General features: G+C 40.3%; 1 non-coding gene across 1 annotated transcript; it reads right to left on the reverse strand.

Moving 5' to 3' along the window:
- Positions 1-618: 618 nt before the first annotated feature.
- LOC127746250 (small nucleolar RNA R71) lies at positions 619-726 on the reverse strand. Its single transcript, XR_008007870.1, has one exon. It is a non-coding gene; the product is annotated as a small nucleolar RNA R71 (small nucleolar RNA).
- Between the last annotated feature and the right edge of the window lie 6,815 nt (positions 727-7,541).

Raw genomic sequence — 7,541 nt, forward strand, 5'->3', positions numbered from 1 at the left:
CTCTGATACATCATGGAATCTCTATACTGTGACATAGAGAATTTCATACTTTCTTTGTTTTCTTCTCTTTCATATGAGTAGGAACAAAGATAAAGGCATTCTTGTTGAAGCTGATCCTGAACCTGAAAGGACTCTTAAGAGGAAGTTAAGAGAAGCTAAAGCACAACTCTCCGGAGAGGACCTGACAGAAATTTTTGAAAAAGAAAAAGACATGGCAGCCGAAAATAACAACAATACCAACAATGCAAGGAAGGTGCTTGGTGACTTTACTGCACCAACTCCCGACTTCTATGGGAGAAGCATCTCTATTCCTGCTATTGGAGCAAACAACTTTGAGCTTAAGCCTCAATTAGTTTCTCTGATGCAACAGAATTGCAAGTTTCATGGACTTCCATTGGAAGATCCTCATCAGTTCTTGGCTGCATTTTTACAAATCTGTGACATTGTTAAGACCAATGGAGTTGATCCCGAGGTCTACAGACTTATGCTTTTCCCTTTTGCTGTAAGAGACAGAGCTAGTATATATGGTTGAATTCACAACCTAGAGATAGCCTGAACTCTTGGGAAAAGCTGGTCAATGCCTTCTTAGCTAAATTCTTTCCACCTTAAAAGATGAGTAAGCTTAGAGTGGAAGTTCAAACCTTCAAACAGAAGGAAGGTGAATCCTTCTATGAAGCTTGGGAAAGATACAAGCAATTGATCAGAAGGTATCCTTCTGACATGCTTTCAGAATGGAGCATCATAGGTATCTTCTATGATGGTCTGTCTGAGTTATCCAAGATGTCATTGGACCACTCTGCAGGCGGATCTATTCAACTGAAGAAAATGCCTGCAGAAGCCCAAGAACTCATTGCAATGGTTGCAAATAACCAGTTCATGTACACTTCTGAAAGAAATCCTGTGAACAATGGGACAACTCAGAAGAAAAGAGTTCTTGAGATTGATACTCTGAATGCCATATTGGCTCAGAACAAAATATTGACTCGGCAAGTCAATATGATTTCTTAGAATCTGACTGGATTGCAAGCTGCATCTGGTAGTGCTAAAGAAGCATCCTTTGAAGGAGAAGCTTATGACCCTGAGAATCCTGCAATGGAAGATGTAAATTACATGGGAGAACCCTATGGAAACACCTACAATTTTTCATAGAGGAATCACCCAAATTTCTCATGGAAGGATCAACAGAAGCCTCAACAAGGCTTCAATAACAATAATGGTAGGAGAAATAGGGTTAGCAATAGCAAGCCTTTTCCATCATCTTCTCAGCAACATACAGAGAATTCTGAGCAGAATCTCTCTAACTTACCAACCATAGTCTCTGAGCTATCCAAGACCACTCTCAGTTTTATGAATGAGGCACGGTCCTATATCATAAATCTGGAGGCACAAGTGGGTCAGTTGAGTAAAAGAGTTACTGAAACTGCTCCTAGTACTCTCCCAAACAATACAGAAGAGAACCCAAAAAGAGAGTGCAAGGCCATCAACATAATCAAAGTGGCCGAATGCACAGAGGAGGAGGCAGACGCGAATCCCAGTGAGGAAGACCTCATGAGACGTCCTCTAGACAAAAAGGAGTTCCCTATTGAGGAACCAAAGGAATCTAAGGCTCATACAGAGACTATAGAGATTCCATTGAACTTACTTCTGCCATTCATGAGCTCTGATGAGTATTCTTCCTCTGAAGAGGATGAAGATATTACTGAAGAGCAAGCTGCTAAGTACCTTGGAGCAATCATGAAGCTGAATGCCAAATTATTCGGTAATGAGACTTGGGAGGATAAATAATACCCTATACCATAGGCACCATGACCTTTGAGAAGGATCTGTGTGACCTGGGGTCAGGCATAAACCTCATGCCACTCTCTGTAATGAAAAAATTAGGAATCCTTGTGGTGCAAGCTGCAAGAATCTCACTAGAGATGGCAGACAAATCCATGAAACAGGCTTATGGACTTGTAGAGGATGTCTTAGTAAAGGTTGAAGGCCTTTACATCTCTGCTGACTTCATAATCCTAGATACTGGAAAGGAAGAGGATGAATCTATCATCCTTGGAAGACCCTTCCTAGCCACAATAAGAACTGTGATTGATGTGGACAGAGGAGAGTTGGTCCTTCAATTGAATGAAGACTACCTTGTGTTTAAGGCTCAAGGATCTCCCTCTACAACCATAAAGAGGAAGCATGAAAAGCTTCTCTCAATACAGAGTCAATCAAAGCCCCATATTCAAACTCTAAGTTTGGTATTGGGAGGCCCCAACCATACTCTGAACATCTGTGAAGCTCCATGAGAGCTCACTATCAAGCTATTGACATTAAAGAAGCGCTTATTGGGAGGTAACTCAATTTTATTTATCTATGTTAAATTTCTATTTTCCATTGTTATTTTATGTTTTCTTTAGGTTGATGATCATGTGGAGTCACAAAAACAACTGCAAAAATCAAAGCAAATTCAAAAATAGCATTAAAAATAGCACACCATGGAGGAGGAGCTTACTGGCGTTTAAACGCCAGTAAGGGTAGCAGAATGGGCGTTAAACGCCCAGTCTGGCACCATTCTGGGCGTTTAACACCAGAAAAGGGCACCAGACTGGCGTTTAACACCAGAAAAGGGCACTAAGCTGGCGTTAAACGCCAGAAAGGGAAGAAAAGCTGGCGTTTAACGCCAGGAATGGGCAGCAACCTGGTGTTTAACGCAAGGATTAGCACTCAGAGGGCGTTTACATGCCAGAATGGTGCAGGGATGAGAAATCCTTGACACCTCAGTATCTATGGACCCCACAGGATTCCCGCCTACCTCAACTCAATCTCTTTCTTCTTTACACATTCTAATAACACCCTCCCCCAAAACCCTTCACCAATCACCTCTATCTCTCTTCCCTATCACCTCTTCACCACTCACATCCACCCACTCTTCCCCAAAAACCCCACCTACCCCACCATTCAAAATTCAAAAACTTTCCCTCCCAACCCAATCCTCACACACTGACACCCCTCTCTTCCACTCCTATATAAACCCATCATCACCTCTTCATTTTCACACATCATCTACACTTCTCCCCTCCTTGGCCGAACCTTACTTCACCCTCCTTCTCTTTCATTTCTTCTTCTTCTTCTTCGTCCTTCTTTCTTCCTTTGCTCGAGGATGAGCAAACCTTTTAAGTTTGGTGTGGTAAAAGCATTGCTTTTTGTTTTTTCATAACTGTTTATGGCACCTAAGGCTGGAGAAACCTCTAGAAAGAGAAAAGGGAAGGCAAAAGCTTCCACCTCCGAGTCATGAGAGATCGAGAGATTCATCTTAAAGGTCCATCACGACCACTTCTATGAAGTTGTGGCCAAGAAGAAGGTGATCCCTGAGGTCCCTTTCATACTCAAAAGGAAAGAGTATCTGGAGATCCAACATGAGATTTGAAAAAGAGGTTGGAAAGTTCTCACTAACCCCATTCAACAAGTCAGAATCTTAATGGTTCAAGAGTTCTACGCTAATGCATGGATCACCAAGAACCATGATCAAAGTGTGAACCTGAACCCAAAGAATTGGCTTACAATGGTTCGGGGGAAATACTTAGCTTTCAGTCCGGAAAATGTAAGGTTGGCATTCAACTTGCCAATGATGCAAAGAGATGCATGCCCATACACTAGAAGGGTTAACTTTGATCAAAGGTTGGACCAAGTCCTCATGGACATATGTGTAGAAGGAGCTCAGTGGAAAAGAGACTCCAAAAGCAAGCTGGTTCAATTGAGAAGGCATGACCTTAAACCAGTGGCTAGAGGATGGTTGGAATTCATCCAACGCTCCATCATTCCTACGAGCAACCGATCTGAAGTGACTGTAGATCGGGCTATCATGATCCATATCATTATGATTGGAGAGGAAGTAGAAGTTCATGAGGTCATATCTCTAGAACTCTACAAAGTGGCTGACAAGCCCTCCACTTTGGCAAGGTTAGTCTTTCCTCATCTCATTTGTCACCTATACAGTTTAGCTGGAATTGTCATAGAAGAAGACATCCTCATTGAAGAGGACAAGCCCATCACTAAAAAGAGGATGGAGCAAATAAGAGAGCCTACTCATGGACCTCAATAAGAGCATGAGGAAGTCCCTCATCAAGAAATTCCTGAGATGCCTCAAGGGATGAATTTTCCTCCACACAACTATTGGGAGCAACTCAATACCTCTTTGGGAGATTTGAGTTCCAATATGGAGCAACTAAGGATGGAGCACCAATAGCACTCCATTATTCTCCATGAAATTAGAGAGGATTAAATAGCCATGAGGGAAGAGCAACAAAGGCAAGAAAGAGACATTGAGGAGCTCAAGCACTCCATAGGATCTTCAAGAAGGAGAACTAGCCGCCATCACTAAGGTGGATCCGTTCTTTGATTTTCTTGTTCTTATTTTTTTGTTTTTCGAATTTTATGCTTTATGTTTGTCTATGTTTGTGTCTTTATTACATGATCATTAGTGTCTAGTGTCTATGTCTTAAAGCTATGAATAATTCTATGAATCCTTCAACTTTCTTAAATGAAAAATGTTCTTAATTACAAAAGAACAAGAAGTACATGAATTTCAAATTTTATCTTGAAATTAGTTTAATTGTTTTGATGTGGTGGCAATACTTTTTGTTTTTCTGAATGAATGCTTGAACAGTGCATATTTTTTTATAGTGAAGTTTATGAATGTTAAAATTGTTTGCTCTTGAAAGAATGATAAACAAAGAGGAATGTTATTGATAATCTGAAAAATCATGAAATTGATTCTTGAAGCTAGAAAAAGCAAAAAAAAAAAGAAAAAAAAGCAAGCAGAAAAAGCCAATAGCCCTTTAAACCAAAAGGCAAGGGTAAAGAGGATCCAAGGCTTTGAGTATTAATGGATAGGAGGGCCTAAAGGAATAAAATCCTGGCCTAAGCGGCTGAATCAAGCTGTCCCTAACCACGTGCTTGTGGCATGCAGGTCTAAGTGAAAAGCTTGAGATTGAGTGGTTAAAGTCGTGATCCAAAGCAAAAGAGTGTGCTTAAGAACTCTGGACACCTCTAACTAGAGACTTTAGCAAAGCTGAGTCACAATCTGGAAAGGTTCACCCAGTTATGTGTCTGTGACATTTATGTATCCGGTGGTAATACTGGAAAACAAAGTGCTTAGGGTCACGACCAAGACTCATAAAGTAGCTGTGTTCAAGAATCAACATACTGAACTAGGAGAATCAATAACACTATCTAAATTCTGAGTTCCTATAGATGCCAATCATTTTGAATTTCAAAGGATAAAGTGAGATGCCAAAACTGTTCAGAAGCAAAAAGCTACTAGTCTCGCTCATCTAATTGGGACTAAGTTTCATTGATATTGTGAGATTCATTGTATATTCTCTTCTTTTTATTCTATTTTGTTTTCAGTTGCTTGGGGACAAGCAACAATTTAAGTTTGGTGTTGTGATGAGCGGATAATTTATACGTTTGGCATTGTTTTTAGGTAGTTTTTAGTATGATTTAGTTAGTTTTTAGTATATAATTATTAGTTTTTATGCAAAAATTACATTTCTGGACTTCACTATGATTTTGTGTGTTTTTCTGTCATTTCAGGTATTTTCTGGCTGAAATTGAAGGACCTGAGCAAAAATCTGATTCAGAGGCTGAAAAAGGACTGCAGATGCTGTTGGATTCTGACCTCTCTGCACTCGAAATTGATTTTCTGGAGCTATGGTGCACGAAATTGCAATCACACTTTTGCAATCCGCACAACTAACCAGCAGTGCAGTGGGTCGTCCAAGTAATACCTTATATGAGTAAGGGTCGATCCCACGGAGATTGTTGGCTTGAAGCAAGCTATGGTTATTTTATTATTCTTAGTCAGGAGATCAGTTATAATTATCAGTTTGAATTACTAAAAAAATAAAAGAGCGTGAAATAATTACTTGTTGTGCAATAATGGAGAATATGTTGGAGTTTTGAAGATGCTTTGTCTTCTGAATTCCTGTAACATAATGTTTTCTCTCAAGCAAAAGTGCAAAGTTCCTTCCATGGCAAGCTCTATGTAGGGTGTCACCGTTGTCAATGGCTATTTCCCATCCTCTCAGTGAAAATGGTCTAAATGCTCTGACACAGCACGGCTAATCAGCTGTTGGTTCTCGATCATGTCGGAATAGAATCTATTGATTCTTTTGCGTTTGTCATCACGCCTAACACTCGCGAGTTTGAAGCTCGTCACAGTCATCCAATCCCAGAATCCTACTCGAAATACCACAGACAAGGTTTAGACTTTCCGGATTCTCATGAATGCCGCCATCAATTCTAGCTTATACCACAAAGATTCTCATTAAGGAATCTAAGAGATACTCATTCAATCTGATGTAGAACGGAGGTGGTTGTCAGACACACGTTCATAGATTAAGGAAGGTGATGAATGTCACGGATCACCACCTTCTCCATAGTTAAGCGCGAATGAATATCTTAGATAGGAACACGCATGTTTGAATGGAAAAATAGAAATAATTGCATTAATTCATCGAGACGCTGCAGAGCTCCTCACCCCCAACAATGGAGTTTAGAGACTCATGCCGTCAAAGAGTATAAAGTTCAGATCTAAAAATATCATGAGATACAAAATAAGTCTCTAAAAGTTGTTTAAATACTAAACTAGTAACCTAGGTTTACAGAAAATGAGTAAACTAAGATGGATAGTGCAGAAATCCACTTATGGAGCCCACTTGGTGTGTGCTGGGGCTAAGACTTAAGCTTCTCACGTGCCTGGGCTATTTCTGGAGTTGAACGCCAAGTTGTAACGTGTTTTTGGCGTTCAACTCTAGTTCGTGACATGTTTCTGGCGCTGAACGCCAGATTGCAACATGGAACTGGCGTTGAACGCCAGTTTACTCTGCTTTGGTTCGTTATGGAGTTAGCCACATGGTAGCCACTCCATATCATCCACAGACAAATGGGCAAGCTGAAGTTTCTAACAGAGAACTTAAAAGAATCCTGGAACGGACTGTGATTAACCATAGAAGGGATTGGGCAAGAAGCTTGGATGATGCTCTGTGGGCATACAGAACAGTATTCAAGACCCCTATAGGGACCTCTCCATACCAGCTTGTGTATGGAAAGGCATGTCACTTGCCAGTGGAACTGGAACATAAGGCCTACTGGGCTACCAGATTCCTAAACCTTGATGCCAAGTTAGCTGGAGAAAAACGATTGCTTCAATTAAATGAGCTAGAGGAATTTAGACTCAATGCTTTCGAGAATGCAAAAATTTACAAAGAGAAAGCAAAAAGATGGCATGATAAGAAACTGTCATCCAGAGTCTTTGAGCCAGGGCAGAAAGTTCTACTATTTAATTCTAGGCTCAGATTATTCCCCGGGAAATTGAAATCCCGATGGAGAGGATCATATGTGATTACAAGTGTGTCACCATATGGATACGTAGAGCTTCAAGATAATGAGTCTAACAAGAAGTTCATTGTTAATGGACAGAGAATTAAACATTATCTCGAAAGCAATTTTGAGCAAGAATGCTCAAAACTGAGACTTGATTAAAGCTCAGTAATAGT

This window comes from Arachis duranensis, chromosome 3 (genome assembly GCF_000817695.3).
Source record: "Arachis duranensis cultivar V14167 chromosome 3, aradu.V14167.gnm2.J7QH, whole genome shotgun sequence".
NCBI classification, from domain to species: domain Eukaryota; kingdom Viridiplantae; phylum Streptophyta; class Magnoliopsida; order Fabales; family Fabaceae; genus Arachis; species Arachis duranensis.